Below are 21998 nucleotides of genomic sequence, written 5' to 3' on the forward strand. Positions count from 1 at the left end.
CGGGATAAGCGGAGTGGATTGATCAACACAGATTTTGGGATGTCAACAGAAATGGAAATGCATTTATCACTTTTGACAGTTCCAGTTCCAGTTCCAATTCCAGTTTCACTATTCCACTGTCCGACTACTCTAAATTTCTATTTTGCATCGCATTTGGCATTGCAAAAGCAAAATCACATTAATTTGCAATTGTTCTTTGTGTCGTTACCTTTTTTTACGCCTCTCTGCCCCTCTGTCTCTTTCTGTTGCGATCACGCTGCTGATAATTGTGCTCAGCTTCTTCCTTTTTCTTACTCTTCTTCTTCTGTATGTTTGTGAAGGTGAAGTCACTGCACTTTTGTTTTTTTCTTTTCTTTTTTTGCTGTTTTGCTTTTTAATATGACAGCTGCTGTTGCTGCTGCTGTTCTTTTCCTTTCGGTCAAATACCAATTGTTGCTTCAGTTGCGTTTTTATTTTATTTTTTTGTTAATTGCAGTTGTTTTGGTCACTGCTTAGAACCCATCTGTAAGCGCCGCACAGCTTTTCGATTGGTTTTCTATTTTACTTGCATTAGCTTTGGTCTGTCGTTTAGCTCATCTGCACTTGTTGCTATTGGCGCGACTGCTTTATGCTGTCGCCGGCGCTACCTTCCGGCAGGGGAGAAGCGAGCGAATCAACAAAAAAAATGTATAAAAAAATCTCACAAACACTCTGTTGAGACACACGCGTTGTGCACTTTATGGTATTTATTTATTATTTGTCGCAAAACAAAAATAGTACAATCAATTCGTACTTGCATCAATTATTGGGCAATTGCAATAGCACTGTGAGCGAAAGCATCATTGACGATTTTAATTCGAAATTTCTCACTGTTATCAACGGCGAGTACACGTCCTCAGACCTCGACTTCTGAAATAAGACTGTTCTGCAACTTAACAGACGCTGTTAATCCAGAGAAACTGTAACAGACTCATGAGAGCTGTTAAATACTCAAAAGAGCTGTTAGTCTTTGCTCACTGTTAGCGCTCCAACCGACTGTTAACATCAAACTTGCGCTCTCAGAGAGCACACAACATTGCCTCAGTGCGCACTGCAATGCAAATGTAATGAATTCTTTCTTCTTTCATTACTTTTAGCAGAATTAATTTTTGTGCCATTTGAAGACTTGGTTTAAAAAGTTGTGCATGGTATTTGTTTATATTATTAAAAATTGCTATTATTTCTTTCAGTAATGTGAATTAATGGACGACCGATATATTTATTTGGGTAAACATCAAATGATTATTATTATATATACACGATTTTTCACCTAAACATTTTTCTTTAGATATTGAAAAAAAAAACTAAGTTCTTCCATCGTACCATAAACAAAATACGAACTGGTGGTACTCTCGGGTTGCTCAAAAATCTCTGTTAACGTAGCGACTCAATCGAAATTTTATGAATGAAAACAGAAAATGAAGAGCTGCCAAATTGAAGTGTGGCTTGAGAGTGAGCGAGAGAGCCGATCTGAGAGTCTTCTTCGTTTGTCGATTCATGTTAATGGAAACACCCAGTAGGAATTTTACGCATGCGTTTTGCACACAGCTCATGATTGAAATATGAGAATAAGTTAGCACGCGATAACAATGCTATAGAAGAGCAATATCAATTTCGCTTATTTAAACAGGCTTTTGTATCGAGGAATACAAGTGCCTATGGCCTCTGTACAGTGTCAGGTTGTATTAGCACTGTTTCTAGGAGAAGGAATGCTGATTTCAGTAGTTTCTGACTGCGCCTGGTTGACAAGAACTAACCACATACACAGACATACACATACACATACCCACACACACACACACACACACACACTTCCTCCACAGAGGCTTGAGTACACATTTCACAGAATTCTGCCGAAGCCGTGACGCAAAAAATAAATAGTTCTGAGCTGTTCTCGACGCTACGTTTTTGCCCATTCAAATCGCAAATGGTAAATAACAATTGGGTATTGGAACTGAGGTCTTGGCCTGCAACCAGCGCCGATAAGTTGCGACGGTTCCGCTTTTTGATACTTCAGATCGGGCATCGAGATCGAGGCAACGCATGACACACCCGCATACAATACACACACACACACATATGCGCTCGGTTAGCGAGCATGAAAGAGAGTGGGAGCGAGAGCGACCGAGAGAGGGAGCGTGTGAGAGCTGGAGCGAGAGCGGCTTAGCGGAGATGGCGTTAGCTGATTGAGAACAATAGTGGCACCGGAAATTATTGCATCTGTTGTTTTGTGTTTATTTCTGCTGCATCGCCACCGCACTCCTTCAGTATCTTCTTCCAATGCAAACATACACACATATGTGTGTACTCTCAAACATGCATAGATACTGTGTATGTACGTATGTACGAACATATGTATGTATGCTGTTTATACATTACTTGTATTTTGTTTTGCGTTTGTTTTTGTTTTTGCTTTGCTGGTCCGGCCACACTTGAATTGTTTTCAGCCTCTGCCTTTAGTAGTTGCTGCTGTTGCCCCTACAGTACGACAAATTCTGCTGAAATTTTCAATTGCTAGCAAAAAGAAATAAAATAAGAAATAAGAAAAAAAGAAAAAACTACCAGTCGAGCGTACTTGAACAGCAACTAGGGACGCCTGCGCAGAGGCGTTAACAGCAGCAGCGTCTACGGCGACGTTTGCTTCAAGTGCAAAGTGCAATTGTGACTTTGCATCCGCCCCACCCCCGTCGCTCTTCCTGTTGCGTACACACACAGGCAGGCACAAAACACAATGGGTAACAGTCCATATGGCTGTTAACGCTCTCACAGCCGCGCGCAGTCATTTCGCATGGATTTTAACAGACTGCGTTTGCTGAGCGCCTGGTGAAACGGCGAATACCATGTGGACAACTCTCTCTCTAGCCATATGCGTGTGTGTATGCATGAGTGTGATTGTGTGTGCTTAACATCTGCCATTTCCACTTGCTGATAAGCTGATTGGAGCTGCAACAAATCGTCGCGCTTGCACGACAAAACAATGCACCTGCATTAAGGGACCTCAATTTACAAACTTACAACTTTACACTATACTAATAGATGTATTTGCTGTTAGCAAGTGCATTTGTTATTCTTGCTAAACTAACCCAACGGCAGCTAAGCAGCTCTAAGTGAGAAATCAAGGCGAAGGCACACACACACACAGCAGCTGGCGGCTGCAAACACAGGAGGCCCCTCTTACTTCTCACCTCTCCCCTCTCACCTCTCCCCTCTCACTCCACGACTCTCATTCATGTAATTTCGCTTTTTATTTGCCTGCGTCTTCTGCTGCTGCTGTCTGGTGATTGCATGGGCGCCGCGCGTTGCCTAGGAAGCAACTGATTCTCAAGCATTTCTCTTGAGTTTTTCGCCTTGGTTTCTTACTTTATTTTTTTGAAAATTAAAGATAATTATGATTGCCGACAAGAACAACAAGCAGCAGCAGCAGCAGCAACAAAGCCAGCGAAAAAGCGCAGACGCATCTACCTCAGTTTGCCGCACAGAAATCATTCATACCGCAAATGCGAACACAAGAAGCTGCATTTGTATATGTGTGTGTGTCTGTGAGATACGCATCGTAGCAGGGGCAGCCAACAAATGATAATGATAAAAAAAGTAAAATAAAGAATACCGAAACAGGTAAGAACATCCAATGCTATGTTTTATGTTTTTTTTTTTTTTTTTTTTGTATTTTTTTGTTATGTACAATACATACATAAATAAATTGAAAATAAGCACAAGACAAGCGAAATGCAGACAAAGGTAGCCACAAAGACAGCGAAGCATATGGAAAGAGATAGAGAGAGAGAAAGAAGGCGGAGAGAGAGCGAGCGATGGAGGGGCGGACAGGCTCTCACATGAACTGATGAACTGGCGCTGATAACAATCCAGCCAAACCGAAGCAGAACCTAAGGGCAGAGTACCAACATATGTATATATGCCCACACACACACACACACACACACACACACACACACACACACACACACAGGCAGCACGCACACAAATTTCGGCTTGGTGAAAGAAATTAAGACAAATCAAACAGGTTTCTGCTCACTTGTCAGGCACAGCGCATCGCCAGTGCTTCAAAGACCGCCGTCTAGGCCCGCGAGAGACCAGAAGACGAGCGAGAGAGGGGAAAAAACCCATCAAGGAAAACCCATAGAAAACCCGAAAATATCTATAGCTGGCCGACGACACAAGAAAACACATGTATTTTGGATTTATTTTCATGCAGGTAGGACGACGCAACGTGAAGATGATTTCGTAATTACAAAATTAACAAGTCACTTGGCCCAATTGAGTGAGGGTATGTACTGCAGTCGGCTTTACCTTCCACAGGTTTTCCACTCTACTCGAAAATGCGTGAAAAGCCAACAGGAACAACAACAACAACAACAACAAACGCAACAACCCCTTTCAGTGGTTGTCCGAACCCCCGTCATAGGACCCTAACTCTGTGAAAACCGCATATAAATCAAAGTGCCAGCAATAATAATGAATGAATGAATGAATGCATGATAAATAGAACGAGTGCGCTTGTTAGACCAGGTATTTAAGTGGTTGCCAGGCACAGCCAACCACAAACACTTTCGTTCAGCTGTTTACTAAATGAAGTCGGCCTAGTCCTACAGCCGGAAGGGAAGGTGAGTGGAGATAGCCTAGAGCTCTAGCGGGAAGGGCTGGTAGGTGGACACAGTATAGTCCATCTGAAAAGGAATTCAAGAAGAGGAAACTCAGTGGAGTCAGCTTAGTCCTCCAGCAGCAAAGCACGGTAAGTGCAGTCAGCCTAGTCCTCCATCAGGAATCAAAGCAAACCCTAGGCAACCCAAGTGTAAGTGAAGTCAGCCTTGTCCGCCCACAAACAAGAAAGGTAAATGGAACCGGCCTAGTCCACCCAGGCCGTCCAGCGGGAAACGAATTTTAATGAATTCAGCCTAGTCCTCCAGCAACCGGCAAATCGGAAAGCTGTCGGGTTCAATCAAGCGATGAGGACTAGAGCTGACAACTGATACTGTGCCAAAGGTCGTTCAGGATACGACTCGCTTGACTCCCCTGCTCCCACTCTCTGCACTTACAGGGTATCTATCAAGGTAGTCAAGCCCACACAGACAACAGCAAAGAACATGTAAAGAATCATCCTGTTGACAGCGAAGCATTTTGCTTGTCAATTGTTGCGCTTTGATTTGATTCGATTTCATTTTTTAGACGACTTGTTACACAGGTAAACAAACACTCGAAACAAAGGCCAGACACACACACACACACACACACACACCTAACTGACATTTGTTGACCTGTTGCCGTGGGTCACGCGTGTGTGTGTGTGGTAGTTTGAGGCTTGGTAAGTCGTGCCTAGCCAGCTCTTTAAGTCTGATTTCGACATGGCGCATAACTTGTAGTCGATTGGAAACATTGTGACTTATCGCCCGAGAGAAGATTTCCAAATGGATAAACAAATTTGTAGTTGGGTGGCATCGACTCACCAGCGAATAGGTTCTAAAGCTGTCGGAAATCTTACATAAACTTGTTTAACAAAATATATATGTACATGCGAGCTTGGGTTGTCTGTTAGATCTATTATAAGTACAGCAAGCTATCAGATCTACTTAAGCTCTAACGCTCAGATCCGGTTGTAGCTGAGGCGTACTTGGGTTCAGTCGGGGAGTCAGTCGGAGAGACTGTTAGAGCGTCGGTCAGAAAGTTAATCAAAGAGCTAGTCAGGGAGTCAGTAAGATTGTCAGGGACTCATTCAGTCAGTCGGGGAGACACTCGGAGAGTCAGTCATGGAGTCAGACAGACAGTCTATCAGAGAGATAGTCAGAGATTCAGTTGAAGAGTCAGTCAGGGAAACAGTCGAAGAATCACTCAGAGTTACTCGGAGATTCAGTCGGAGAATCATTCAGAGAGGTAATCAGCTTCAAGCTGGTCAGCAATTGGAAAGTTCTTTCGCTCTGGGAAGTCTCAGCGAGTCATCGAGTCACTGACTCACTGTGGCCGTGATTAATGAACTGAAGCTCTGGGCGCAAACATTTTGCAGGCCCGCCTTGAGAGTGGGACTCATCTCTGGGTAACATTGTGTGCTAGTCTAGCTTGTCAACCCATGTCAGCTGGAGTTGCCTATGCCGCCTCTCTATAAATATGCATTAATTGCCGCAGCACAGAAAGCCTCGCTCGCGATCTCAATCTGGCATCTAGATCTCGTTCTGTGGCCGCATTAATATGCGGCGAGTGCAGCGTAGCAGATGCATAAAACATGACAAAGGGCGATGAGCCATTTGCATTGTTGCCTCCAGGCCGATCGTGTGGGTCAGGATGCAGTGCACTTACACAGACCTTACACACCACCACTAACGCGGACTTGACCACACACATACACACACACATGCATACGAACACACAGTTTACGCTCCGGGGCTGGTCAAAGGTTCATGCGGGCAGCGAGCGAGCCAATGACGGCTTTGGCTCTGGCTTTCAGCGCAATCATCAAACGGCTCGTAAAATGTTGTGGCTGCTTTTGTGGCCGACGCAGACGACTTTCAATTAATTGGAGGGGCAGTCGCGTCACCTTTCGGGGCCGCTAATTAAAACGCCATGAAAACTGTTCATGGATTTGTGATTCTATTGATGAGGCTGGAGCTGGAGCAGTTGATTTTGTATTCAAATTTGTATTTCTAACGGATAACTGACAGCCATATAAGCCAACTCATTATCGACGCGCAGCCAACCTAAATCAGAACAACAGTGAAGGAGGAGGAGGAGGATGAGGAGGAGGTGGAGCGAGTGAGGGCAACATGTGCGCCTTGTCATAATTACTTATCAGCGCCACTTTGGGCCAATGATTGAAGTGCCTCTATTTGCATAATGAAGTCGTCTTCCCATCTCAACCCGGAGAGCCAGCCCATCGAGTGGTGGCCCAGGCAACCACTTACTCCACTTAAGTAGCAGCCACGCCGCCCAGATATCATCTCTTGCTCTCCCCCTCCCTCGCTTTTTTTTCGAATTTCTGTTTTGTTCTGGTTAAGATCTTGGCCCAGACACAAACATTCCCATTCACTTCTAGCTCGCCCAATGTTCCGTTCTGCATTTTGGGACCCTTTGATATACCAATATCGGAGCATTATTATTGTTATTATAGTCGAGTGCCTAATGCAGCCCCACTCTCGCAGTAGATGCATCTTTTATGTGTGTGCTCGTTCTTCTTTTTCGTCGTCTTGATTTTTGTGAGCTCAGTTTTGTTTTATGCATCTTTAATGGAGTTTCTGAATATATGTATCTTTGCTTTTACAATTCTCGCTTGGATAAGCAGCTCAATGAAAGTGTTATAAATATGCATGTGAGCTTTCCAAATGCCCAAGTCGTGACAGAAAGTGAAACTTCTGGCCCACATTGATAATCGCCCCGTCTCTGAGCTAAATCAAAATGCCTAAATATTTCTACTATTTAGACTCGAAGAATTTCTAATCGGCCGTCGATTCTGTTCAGACCGCTGCCTGGTCATATAGTTCTAGTTAACTGTTATTCTTTTATAACTTGAATTCCTTGAAATATATACAGCATATACATATATATTTAAAGTCACATATAGTTCTTCCTATATTTACCATATTTCCTCACAGTCCGTAAGTCTCCTTAAATATGATCAAATTGTAACCTTAAGACTCATTAACCAAGATCGATATCCAGGGAATTGAAGCAGTTATCGATCACTTGATATGAGAGAACCCTAGGTTTTCTAGCTTCATTGATCATTGAATCGAAATTAACAGACTAGAATCTTGTTTCTGTTCAAATATGTAAGCCCCGTCCAGTTCCTTCTCTGGTATGCATCCGTATGAAGCTAGAGTATTTCAGAATTCCTAGCTTCAATGTGAGAAGAAGTAAGGCTTCGTAACAGGGCCTACTGCCCTGAGCTTTTACCTTAAATCTATCAAATTTCAATTTCAACTGTATCTGTGATAGTTATAACCCTCAACTCTTTCTTCCTTTAATGTATGTGTTAGATTAAGTTGCCTAACACTAATCTGTAAATTTTTCATAAAATGTAGGTAAATAATATCTATAATATTAAAAGACAGTTAAACCCAAGAAAACTACGTCTGTATTCTATAGACTTGCCTAAAAGTATGCACCGTTTGGCTAATTAATCGTATAATTATTTAGTTAATTATTTAATCTTAGAGTTAATATTAAAGTAAGACTAACCCAAGATAAAGCTCTATCTACTGGGGCCTTCGGCTGGCTAGTCATGCAACTTGATGATACTGTCTAGATAACCACAATTGATAGCTTAACAAGTTAATGTTTCACTAGTTAAGGCCTAGAACTAAATGCGTTATAGAGTCTAAGACAAAAATCTTCATCTCAAAAAATCCGCTGTCTTTAACCAACAAAATTCCCGCAAAATTTAACTGGGTTGTGCGGAACTTAGCGATACACTAGGATTTCGAATCCGATTAAAACGACGCTCAGGGGACCGTCGGAAGACGGTTTAACCATATATATAAGTTCGCCTACGGAGCAGAATTTTCGTCGAAACAACTATACAAACGCTGTCAGTGGAGTCGTAATAACCGGAATCTACTCTATATACGTAAGTCGTCCGTCTATCCGCCCATCCGATCGTTTGTTCATTAGTCCACCCTTCTGTCTCACCCTTTTTGTTCGTCCCAATCAATCTGCTATTTCTTAAGTTATAGCAGTTGAAATTTTAAATATAATTTCCTGAATATTATACGTAGTGGGAACTAGACGAATAATGAGACGATCTGATGGACAGACGGACGACTCAGCTTATCAATCGGACTAGGGTATAGGAAAAAGTATGAATTAACTAGTTGAGATTTAGTAGCTGAAGACAAGTATTGAGAGCTGAGGATCACAGCTTTGATATATTCTATGAAATCAACAGATACAATCTCTTTAGAGTTAAGTGAATCAAATTCTTTCACTTGCCAAATTCATTGATACAATTCCAAATACAATAGAAGAAGACCGCAGTGCAATGTTTATGCATATATATACATATATATATGTATGTGTATATGTATGTGCCCAGATCTCTGCCCCTCAGACACATTGGCATTGCATCTGCCATTGATGATCGTCCGCTGGATGCGAGGCAGGGGAAACGCGATGCAATCGGGCAATGGAACGGGTTTGGATGCGTGGCCCGAGCGTGTCGATGGCAAGATCTTAACCCATTTATTTACACTCATCAAATTGCCGGCAAGTGGCATTGAAGTGGGGTGCCGTGGTGCAGTGATGCAGTGGTGCAGTGGTGGGGCGGTGCAGCTGAGACGTATTCATTGATGGCTTCTCGAATGTGCATTTTTCTTAATGAAAATTCATTTGCTTGTTGTTTTTGTTCTTCTTGTTTTGCCTAATGCCTCGGCCCTCCCTGCCCCGCCCCGCCCTTCCACTCATAGACAGTGGCGGCAATTGAGAAGAGTTGCCGCTGCTGCTGCACCACCACCAACACCACCACCACCACCTACGATGCGGGTCAGCAATCTAATTGAATTTGAGGTCTATCAAGAGCGATGATGAATCTGCCACAATTTTCATTGGGGTCGCATTTTAATTAAATTAATTTATTAATTATTACACGGCCTTCTTTCCCGCTTAGTTAGGCATATCCCGTTTCTCACAGTGTAAGCCGCATTAGCTTGTAGGTGTAAATTGAATGCAACTGGCAGCGTCTGGTGACTGGTGACTGGTGACTGGAAGCTGCAACTGCAACTGCAACTGCCACTGCAGCACAGCAGCTGCAGCTGGTTGCTTCATTAGCAGTCGCTTCAGCTGCCGTCGGGCAATCACAGCTCGAGACTGGCCACCTATAGGTGCTGGTGCTTCTGCGTCTGCTTCTGCTTCTTCTACTTCTTCGTCTTCACACCTTTCTAAAGAATGGAGAGTCTAACAAACCGCGTGGTCGCCCAGCAGCCCAACAATGACAACAAATGAAATCCATACATAATCATAATACATAATAATGAGGGAGCCATGGGGCAGGGGGAGCCGCATGCAGCTTGCTGCAATGGAGAATATCAGCTGTCTGCTGCTGCTGTTTGTTGTGCCCCCCAGCACTATACAATGTTGGCTATATGTTCTGGCATTCATATTCTAATAGGCCACTTAAGATGCACAGAATGCAGACCCATTGCCCAGACAATGGGCCAGACAATGAGCGTGTGTAGGAGAGACGTAGCCAGCTCCACTCCATCTCCAGTTCCCCCTCCCGCTCCAGCTCCATCCCCAGCTGCAGTCACACACAGCGCCAGCCAAGACTCTGGCCCCAATATATTTTTTTCACATTAAGCTTAAGTAGCTTTACTCATTAAGATAACAACACTAACGCACACACACACACACTCACACAGGGAGACATCGCGTACAGCTTTTAATTACGCTGGGCCCTGAGGATTATGCAATAGCATCAACTGTCTGACTGTGCCCCCCACTCCAGGTCCCCTCTCCAGATTTTCAAGCATTCCCTTAACCATTCCCATGCCCATTCCTGCGTAAGGTGTGCGCTGCGCTCTATTTTCTTATATAGGTCAGACACAACAACAACAACAACAACAATGGCATATTCCCTCCAAATCCCCAATTTTATGGAGTGTGCAGCATCTGATCAATATCAAAGCGACCAGCCAATGCCAGCCCATTAAAAACGCTTGCGAAATCGCTACCGAGGGCCAGACATTGGCCCCTGTCTCGCCTGTCTCTGGCTGCAGAATTAACTTTCAAATGGGCGCCGCCTTCCTATGCAATTCTCTTCAGTCTTCAGTCTTCAGTTGTTGTTGTTGTTTTTTATTGCAACCAACTGTGGGCAGAGTTGCCCAATAGCTGCAGCCAAACTGACAGACACTGACCAAATCCCTGCAGTCCAGGTCAGTGCAAGCCAGTGCCCTGCAGCCACATGGACACATACATACATACATAGGTATATAGCATGAGACAGACATTAGACAGAGCTGAATTATCGAATTCACCAAAGTTCTGGCTATGATTAAATATGCATTCCTATTGCAGTTCATTTTGATTTTATGGAGCACTGCCTGGAGTTAGTCTATTTAACTATTTGCTTTAAGTTAGTAACTTAAACGGTTTTAAACTGTATATACAGCTCGAAAATACCCTGCAAATGCAAAATGTTAGGCACACTGTAGAGGAGTTGGTCAAGCTAAGTCAATGATATGCATAGCCTATCCCAGAACTATAAAAGAGAACAAGTCCCTATGTATACATAAAATATACATAAATATCTCCATAATATTCGCGCTAAGTTAAAATGTATTATGTTATATATTATATAATTCGACAGTATTTGACCTAAAGTCCACCGTTATATTTTGTATTGGTTTTTATTTGATTCGTTTCAAAATAAAACAAAACTGGAAAAAGAGGTTCTTAAAAAAATCAATAAGACTGTAGTAGTAGCAAGTAGCAAAAGCTTTTTCCTGGGTATCAAAGGAAATGTAGCTGATTTTTCATAAATATTACTGCCGATAAAGTTTTTTTTTTTTTTTTCAGAGAATTCTCAATTTACAAGAAAATACATCAAAGTTTTTATTCAAAAATCGATCATTTCACCTATTTAAAATGTATTTATTATATTTTTATAGGACAGAATTGCTTCACTCTGTGATTTGTTCCTTCACAGATCATTGATTTTCATATGATACGATTATTTACCCTCAAATAATAATACAGATCAGCCTTTAGTGAGATCTTCACAATTGTATTTCAGTAAGCCATCCTGAGCTAACTTTTTTTGTTTTAATTAAAAAAAAAAAAATGTACTAAAATGATGCAGAGTTTCATTTTTAGATGAATGACGAATAGGAAGACGGGCGCTACCGACAGCAGAATACTCATTCATAGCGTTAGCGTTGCCAGATCCGCCATATGTAAATGATTTTACACGTTAAAGCCGAGATTATACACAAAATTTCAATTCTCAAGCACTACTAATGCCTAACACATAAACCAAGCTATAGCCGTGTTTGCCACGCCCCTATTGGATATATAATTAAATCATTGTTTAACAGAAACGTAACATTAACTCACGTGTAAAATTTCAGACGGTCTGTACCCGAATCACTTTTGTGAATCGAATAATATCGAATTTATTCAACAATAATGGAGAAGCTGAAGGCTCAGTCTGAGCCTGATGATGCGCAGTGTATAAATAGTAATAGAGAGTATCATGCACAGCATGAACTTGACAATGGTATTCCAATAATGGCAGGGTATATTCAAGCTGTAAACAATAGGAAAAGTTTTTGCCAAAGAAGAAGTTTTCGGTAGAGTCAAAGGCACAAAGGACGGCCACAGCGTTCTGTGCGCATGGCTGCCCAAGGACATGCACAATGGTACACATACACACATACACATGTATATATGTATACATTCAGGGTATTATATAGAGAAAAGCTATTTCAACATTGTTGCAGTTTTGTAGTTAATCCTGTAGACCGCAAATCTAGCATGTAACAAGGACGCACAGCTTTAGACTCCGCTGCAGCCAGGATGCAAGTGCGTGTGCGTGTGTGTGAGTGAAAGTTGTTAAGTAAACTTTAACGACCCACAGTCGATGTATTTATCATTGCATATTTATAGGTCTGACGCGCCTGTAAAAGCTTCCTTCCAGCCGGTCGAGCTTGTAGGGAGCTCAGATTTCAAATTTCGATTTCTGGCACATAAAATTGATTGGACATTAAAGTGTGGATATTAATGAAATGCATATAAAAAAGTTGCCAGCACAGCAAGCTTTTATCGAAGCCAGTTAACCAATTTAGTTTGCTATTAGGAGCTCGGCAAAGTTCGGTCCAGATATGATGGAACTTTGTGCAGCCAAATGATATATTGGCCAACTTTTTCAGCTCTTGCAAGAGTCGAGTTTGCCGAAGTCTTCGTTACACGCACTCACTTTCGCACCTCGCCCCTTCACACAGGTGTACTCCATTAGAACTAGTCGCAAAAGTTTCATCATCTAATGCCTTCAATTACGAGCCATGCATCCTCTGGGCCAGGCGGGCCAGGCTCAAGGATGACAGCTTGTCAGCTTGTCAGCTGAGCCCCGTGGCATTGGCAAACTGATTGCTGTCTGGCTGCGAGGAGCAAGCGCTGCCTGCTAACTTAAATGGCAAAAGGCTTTAAGTGGCCGAAAGCACAATTGTGCTTAGATGGCGCGTGGCCTGCACGTGGCTAAATGCCATGAGACGACGAGCTATCAGTCGAAGCAGAAGACGACGCAGCAGCAGGAGCAGACACAGAAGCAGACGCCGGGATTCACGTGCCGCCTCTGCCATGGCCAGCTATGGGACAATAATTTGATTCAATTAAAAGCTCGTGTTTCATTGTCTGTGTCCGGGCGCCGCGCCGTTTGAGCCTCAATCTACGGAGATCCCGCCGAGAGTTCCGAGTGCCGGGTGCCGGGTGCCGGGTACCGCGATGCCGGGTGCCGGGTACCGCGATGCCGGGTACCGCGATGCTACGATACCAAATGTTGGGGAATGACGTCGACTTTGACGTTGGCGCTAGCCACAGCGCAAACAAGCGCAGGACTCCATAAACAGCAATGAAAACAACGAGCAGTTGCTATTGCACGCTATAATGAACAAGCTTCATCTACTGCTGTCATATCGTTCGCCGTGCCGACATGGGACAATTGTTGATTCAATACCCAGCAAATCGGAGGTGCATCGGGTATGCCTCATTTCATACGGCACTTTGTGATCTGGGCGCTTTCGAGGTCTTAAAAATGGTCGGACTCGACAATAGATAAAACCAATTTAAGGATAATACAAATTTTTTGTTCCCATTCCGAAAATCATATTATGTATAAAATATTCAGTAAATCAATTCTTTACTTGAACTTTATTATTATTATTTTTTTTTATATATGCATTTATGTTATTTTGTATACCAAGTCGGAATCATAAATAAATGTTTAAGAACTTTAATAAAAACTCAAAATGAAATTCACGATATATAAAAAGTTGCATTGTTTTTAACGTTATATAATTTGAACAAAAAAATGTATTAATAAAATGTCTAGATAGACGGGGAAAGTTGAAATATAATAAACGTTAAAAAATTTTAAAATAAAATATATGAATTTAAAGATAATTAACTTGTATTTACTTTTAAAAGAAACTAATTTAAATTTAAACTATTTCATATTTTAATCTTAATACTTTATTTAATGCCCAAAGCTTTAAAAATAAAAATAAACTTTTTTTTATTCATTTAAATCAAGTGAACCTCAATTCCAAAAAATATCATTTTAGGAATATTTTTTAATATGTAAAAAAATAGTGAAAAATAAAATTTTAACTTTGTCATTTTTTTAAGCGATTCATTTAAATATAGTTTGTTCTTTAATATAAATAACCCAACTATATTGAAATATGTATATACAAATACAAGTGATATTTTCAATTTAGAATCCTAAGCTACATTCCTAAGGAGTATCTCGCAGCTGATCATTTGATATCGCTGCACTTGCAGCTGCAATTCCTGTTATCATTGTTGTGTACACGTTGCAATAACACGTTTCTAGCTGTTGAAGTGTGACATTCATTCGGAACAGTTGCGGAATACTCCTACGCACACCTGGATCGATGCAATCGCAGAACTGCAACTTAAAGCTAGATTTTCCCCAAATAATGATGGCTGCATTATACAGAAATTGGTAAGATAGAGTGTCTCGTAGAGGTAGAGGTGGAGGTAGAGGTAGAGATAGAGATAGAGATAGAGATAGAGATAGAGATAGAGATAGAGATAGAGATAGAGATAGAGATAGAGATAGAGATAGAGATAGAGATAGAGATAGAGATAGAGATAGAGATAGAGATAGAGATAGAGATAGAGATAGAGATAGAGATAGAGATAGAGATAGAGTTAGAGTTAGAGATAGAGATAGAGATAGAGATAGAGATAGAGATAGAGATAGAGATAGAGATAGAGATAGAGATAGAGATAGAGATAGAGATAGAGATAGAGATAGAGATAGAGATAGAGATAGAGATAGAGATAGAGATAGAGATAGAGATAGAGATAGAGATAGAGATAGAGATAGAGATAGAGATAGAGATAGAGATAGAGATAGATGTAGAGGTAGATATAGATAGATCTGATACTGAAAACAAATCCATTTGCTATGTATAACGCTGTAAGAGTAGTTATATGGCATTTTAATGCTTGCTCATGAATTGACAAGAGTATATTGGTTTTGCTCAATGTTTGCTTTGCTCCCTTCCCGCCTGTCTTTATAGGAAGAGGCTCTGGCAACCCTATATCTTTTGACAGCGACGGGCACAGTACGCCGTACAGGCTCAACGCGGTCTTTTGAACATATACAACTTGGGTTTTCATTTGATTGAAAATTTAAAAGCAGCATGGGTCCGTCGAATATGGGCATACTTGTAGGGTTGCCAGATGGGTCGTCGCATATGGACAGCCCTGTACATTGATAATTTAAACATTTGCGTGCTTAGCTTATAAAGTATTCAAACGCATATGCTTTATACGTTGTTATATATATGTACATATTTAGTTTACATAAGCTTCAAAGCTAACAACAAAAGTCTTGTCCGGCTGCAGCAGCACGTGCAACTGCCAAGGACAAGTTCTATGTGGCATAGTTGGCCAAGTGCATCCCACTCTTTGGAGCTGTAGTGGATCCCTTTCTCTTGTCCCCGTTTGACATACAACTGACTTGAAAGAGAATAATGGATATATGTGCATATGTACGTATGTATATTGATTAGAAGCTGAAATCGAATGATGCTTTTTCTATGCCGACTGCAACAGTTTGTTGCATCATCTGCATTGATGCCGTAAACACTGATAAACATCGATGCTTAGCACAGAATTTGACTAGGTGTATGCATGCATATATGTTTATATATCCACGTATGTATTTGTATTAATTTGTATATCGAGATATATCAACACATGCAGATTGATTTGAATTCTTGATAATTCGCTGTGATGTCTTTTGTGTGTTTGCTTATGCAAGTGTATAAACATATATTGTGTATGTACAACCATATATATGGATCGTTAGTTCGTATAGTTCACACACATCTCTTATAGTTAAGGTCTGCTTTGTGGCTGTGAGCACAGCGCACACACACGACTGCATCTGTGGGCGAGTGTCTCGTACATGCCCCTTTGGTTAGCTGCATGAATCAGAGGCGCTGCAGCTGAATGCTCCATACTAAGTATAAAATGCATACAAGTAGAACAGAGACATGGGACAGGCTGCTGCTGCTAGTGCTGATGCTGCATTTGGCATTTGGCGACCGTCTACGGCTGTGGCAGTGACCGACCCGCAGCCAGTCGAGATTTCAGCTGAAGTTCAATGTGCGCTCTGCGGCATGCCACATCGCTGGCACGTCGTCGCACAGTTCCGCATATTTGCGGGCACTGTTTGGCAGCAGGTTGCTTGCCCCGATGCTGCTGCTTCTGCTGTTGCTGCTGTTGCTGCTGTTGCTGCTGTTACTGCTGTTGCTGTGGCTGCGTGGCTATCAAGGCAGAGTTCTGGCTGCTGTGAATGCAACGCTTTGATCTGCCAGCCATATGTCTCTGGCTCTAAACGCCCGGGCAAACACTTGACCAATTCGAAAAGGGGGCGGCTTGCTGCAATCGTCTGACACGCCTTGCGGTAATTATGTAAATTACCTATCAACAACAGCAACATCAGACAACCGACAACAACAACAGCAACAAGTAAATCAACAACTTATCACAATAACAAAAAATTTTATATATATATATATTTTTTTGAACTTGGTTGGCTGCTTTTCATTGCCCTGAGCGAAATATTGAAAATTAGATAAATCTCACTCTCGCATGATGCAAAAAAAAAAAAAAAAAAAGATCTACAAGCAATTGTGCTCGATCGATACCCTGTAGCTAGGGGTATTATTGGGGGTAATTGCAATAAATATACTTCTTGATATCAAATGAAACATTCAGACTATATAAAAGATACACATATCTATCTTCTTTTGCAGTCTTATAGAGGATAATCTAAATGTGCAGATCCTACACACTGCAAGCTTAGTATACATGGCTCCCAGACTATTTCCTCTATAGGGAATACGCCCGTTAAATGATATATTGAGTTGGTTTGTTTATGCGGATCCGCATGGACATATTGTTCTTTGTTTCCGGGAACAATATATGAAAATAATAAAAATATGTTTATGCAGCCCGAGATGGGCTTCATTTGATTTCCACAAAACCATCATAGCCCCAGCAGTGGCTACAGAGTATTAAAAAGTAAAATTATGGCGTTGTTTTCTATGCCATGTCCATGTCTATCGACCATTGTAATCGGCAATTGGCAACAGTTCGGTACGCTCTAGCCCCACGGGCACATCCACATCTGCGCGTGGTAGTTGAAGCGCAAACTGGAAAACCTGCACTGCATATTTTTCTTTCGACTATAAGAAAATTCGCTGAAAAAGAAGAAAGAAACAACAACATTGAAAACCGAAAACTAACAGACGTACATAGCCGTAGCTGGCTGGGCTCGAGCGAGTCATGTGAACAAAATACATTTCTCGTTTATTTCGCAGAGGGATATTATTGAATTTGGATGGTGTTTGTGGCATTTATCAGAAATCGACTGGCCGTGAAGTAAACACATTCATAAATACCTAAAGCGCCCATACTGCCTACAGACTGCGCGACTGAGTGAGCCAAAAGCCACAAGCCAAAAGCCATTTGGGCCTCTACTAATGACGGCCAATTTCTTAAATGGCTCACAAAAGAGCTTCTCCTAAATGTTAATAATAACAGTCTTTAATTATATGGCAGATGCTAGCCTAAGTCCACTCAAGTCTACCTCATGCAAAATCTAGACTATTATTGCGCATCTACATAGATTCCCATATAGGAATGTCTAAACTTTGACTAGCTCTATGTAATGGCTATGCCGGATAGGTACTGCTGGATGGAAGATTTTGCATGAGTCTAAAATAATACAAATGTTTTCTTTTGCAATATCTTGAACCAACTTGTTGTCTTGTTGCATATATACGGGATATATCATCAAACCTTTTGGCAAGATTTCTTTTCTTTAACCAACTATTTATCTAGCATTTTTCATTTGAACAATTTTTTGCTTTTCAATGTTTCTTAAAGAAACTCGTATAATAAGTTATAAGTGATAATAATGTATAATATATTATTTATATTGAAGTGTATTTCATCTTCAGCTTTTGCCATATGCTGAGGGAAGTATTCATGCTATTTATGTCTGGAATATAAATGTTCCACGCTAACCGACTAAAGAGATATACATGTATAAATTTATTTACCTTAAAGCATCTGATTCGTATTGTCTCATCGATATGTGCTATTTTGCTATTGCTATAACTGTAGTATTTGTAAAGAGTTCAATGTTTTATTAATATTCGTATGCCATCAAAATATTCCTTTGTTTTATAATTTTCTTCCGTTCTCCATAAATCCACTTAATTATAATATATATTTACATACAATTTATACTCTATTAAATATGATTTATTATAAAAACAAGTAAGTGCGATGTTGAGGAAAACGCCTGACTAGCAAATACCCTAAGCTACAGCAGCCTCATCTCGATTTGTTCTGGTCAAAATCTATATAAATTGGTATGATAAAATTCAATTTTAACGCCCACTTAAATTTCATCGATTTGTAAATATGAGCTTCATTAATTTCGCTAGCTCTTATAGTAAAAGATCTGAACAAATGGAAAGAAAGAGGTTCACTTGGGTGTTCATATCTTATACAACATATGTATAGGATGGAATATACATATATACTATATATACATTACAACTGACTATTACACATATTTTAACAAAATAATGTATCCGCTTTTATGTAAACATTCCTCGGAACATTCCAGATTGAACTTTCAGCTAATTGCATATATATTTTATTGCATTTATTTAATGTATCTATAGTTATTGCCAGCTCCAAAGAGCAGCGAGTGTTCGGTGTGCTGCGCAGCGCTAAATGTTGTTGATAATTTCAGAGTTCAATTCGAATAGAAATCGAATCACAGCAATTGTATGGCAACAACAAAGCTAATTTGATTATCTGAGTGCAAAACCACATTGCCTGGCCGAATTCTGGAAGACACATTCTGTGCGAAAAACAAATCCGGTAAAGCCACAAAATCGCTGGGGTGCCGTGCCAAACGCAGCAAGAGAAGCAGAGATATACTACAGTGCTTATCATAATTATAGCCCACCCTGCAACTTAAACTTTGAGCCCGTTGTAACAAAATTTTTAAGGTTTTTTAAAAATAAATTTTACAGCACATTATAGACTGGAGCATGTTCAGTAGATTTTATCAAAATTTTAGTTCAATTTATGGAAAACTAAGAAAGAACCGTTAACTTTTGCTCTGTGCTAGCATTTTTGCTTGTATTTTTGTGTATCATAATTATAGCCCACTGTCGCAAATTTGAATTTATTAAGTGCGGAACAGACTTTTGGCTTTACAGACATTGTAATTAAGTAAATTTCAAAAGTTTTTAAGAGATACCGCTTGGAAAACAATTATCTTATTATGAAAAGGACCGTATTTTCTCACTTTTCGAGTCAGGAGAGTCTATTTCGAGTATTTTACGAATTTTGAAAAAAAAGTCAAAGTGTAATTAAAATTTTTTTGGATAACCCCGAAGAATAAGGATCAAGAAGATGTACTGGGTGAAAACCGTTACTAATTGCGCACGATAAACGCAAAATTATTAAGAAAGCCAGCAACAACCCAACCGCTTGTATAGCTTTGGCCGCACATGTGGGCGAATCTATGTCAGCGATGACTGTTTGGCGAGTACTTAAGAGCTCAGGAATCATAAATAGGTCTAAACAGACCAAAGCATTCAAGTTGCTAAGTCGCCACAAGGTTGCAGGACTTGGTTTTGCCGAAGGACATACTGCGACCGATCTGACATACGCGCGTTTGAAACATCGTCTTTTGACTTACAGTATATTTATAAATTTTTACCCTAACAGGTCGTATTTTCTGATGGGAAGAAGTTTAACCTGGATGGTCCTGATGGGTTTGATACTTATTAGCATGATTTGAGGAAGGATCCTATGTTTTTTTCAAGGACAAACTTTGGAGGTGGCTCCGTCATGATTTGGGGTCCATTTTTTTCATTTGGTACCTGGGAATTGAAGTTTGTAACGAACCGAATGAACAGTGAAGAGTATATTCAGGCTCTGGATAGTATTCTCATTCCATATTCAAGGGAATTACGTGAGAAACCAATGGTTTTCCAACAGGATAATGCCAGAATCCAAATGAGCAGACGTACAAAAGAGTGTTTGGAGGAATGTCATGTTGATGTCCTTGACTGGCCGGCATGTTTTGGGGATCTCAACCCGATAAAAATGTCTGGGGTAATCTTGCAAGACGTGTGTATGCCAAAAATCGCCAGTTGGAGACAGTTGGATATCTTAAAATGCAAATTCTAAACGACAATGACTAAATAACAAAAGTTCGAAAAGGACCTTATATTAAATTTAGTGGTTTCAATGAGGAAGAGAATTTTTGAGTTAACTAAGACAAATGGAGGCCGGACTAAGTATTAACATTAGTTTTTCCATTAATCCGCAATGAATTCGGATTTTTTTCACAAAAATATGAATATGGGCTATAATTTTGATACAGAAAATGGTGCTGTTTTTCCTTGTTTTTTACTTCTTTTTAAGTAATCGTTATTAAATCGTTAATTTTAAGTGAAAAAGTTTTTTGCCATTCATAATTGAAATATTCAACTACTCATTTTTGAAGATTTTGAGGAAATATTCCATTTGGGAAAAATTTTCAGCCGATTCGTTTAAGTGGATTCAAAGTGGGCTATAATTATGATAAGCACTGTATATGCCTACATACATACATATATACATATATGTATATGCATGAATATGTATTTAAGCTATAGCCCGCGTGAATTGTGCGGCCAAAACAATTGGCTATGCCTCATTTGGGGGCAGCTACGGCCCGGTTTATTCAAAAGCGATGTATTAATTAATCATCGTTTGATGGACAGCTGGACAGAGTCGAAGTTACGTGTTGGCGCTCGTAACGAGCAGAAGCAGCGCCGGCAGACACGCAAACGTGCGCATTGACCGCTAACTCCAGCTCCCAGCTTGCACATGCCCCAGGCACAGTGGCCAGTGGCCAGTGGCCCATCCCCAATCTGGGGGGACTGGCGCCCAGCCGTTAATAAGTGAAGTAATTGATCCTAATGGCACTAACCCGTCATTGAACTGGCCAACTGCGGGGCTACAGCTGCAACTGGGTCAACCCCATCGACGACCAGGCCGGCTGACAGCTGACGGCTGACAGGTTGTGCCAGGCAGAGTCCTGTGGCAGTCCTCTGCTCACGCAGGCCGAGAGCCGAAAGCCGAAAGGAATATTCTATTCAAATTTGTCAATTGTTCATGCCCAAGACATGAGTCCGGCTACAGAGTCGATTTGGCCAATAGCCAAACTGAATTGAGCTGCGAAAAATGCGAACAGCTGTGCGCCGGATCAGTTGATAAGCTGATAAGCAGAAGTGGCAATGGTCTAGTGCTGATGGAATGGAGCGGGCCGGAGGTCTCTATCAGACAACATGGTGTTATTTTAATGGCTTTCGATACCCTGTTCGAATATATTGATTGAGGGTATGATGACGCCCCTTTGGAAGTGTCAAATGTTTCCATGAGAATAGAATATATTAAATATATAATATAGAATAATCTCAGATTCCCAATATTAAATTATATTGAATCTGGAGCAATGTTAACGAAATATTAAAGAAGTTGTATATAATATTACAATATATTGAAAATGATTTAAAAGGAATATTGAAATAAATCTATTTTGTATTTGTGACTGTTATAAGATAGAGCGAAAATTCCTATTTAAAATTCATATATTTTGTTGTTGAATTCTAGGTTGTTTTATTTTATCATTGATTAGGTCCTATCCC

General features: G+C 40.7%; 1 protein-coding gene and 1 long non-coding RNA gene across 2 annotated transcripts in view; both read right to left on the reverse strand.

The window, feature by feature from the left end:
• Positions 1-21998, reverse strand: part of LOC6584876 — a 140333-nt gene that overhangs the window by 59085 nt on the left and 59250 nt on the right. The gene's annotated exons all lie outside the window — the stretch shown is intronic.
• On the reverse strand, positions 6597-8207 carry LOC116804463. Its single transcript, XR_004364450.2, has 2 exons — positions 7599-8207; positions 6597-7535 (listed from the first exon to the last, which is right to left on the reverse strand). It is a non-coding gene; the product is annotated as an uncharacterized LOC116804463 (long non-coding RNA).

The sequence above is a fragment of the Drosophila mojavensis genome, unplaced genomic scaffold, assembly GCF_018153725.1.
Source record: "Drosophila mojavensis isolate 15081-1352.22 unplaced genomic scaffold, ASM1815372v1 contig_136, whole genome shotgun sequence".
In the NCBI taxonomy this organism is placed as follows: Eukaryota; Metazoa; Arthropoda; class Insecta; order Diptera; family Drosophilidae; genus Drosophila; species Drosophila mojavensis.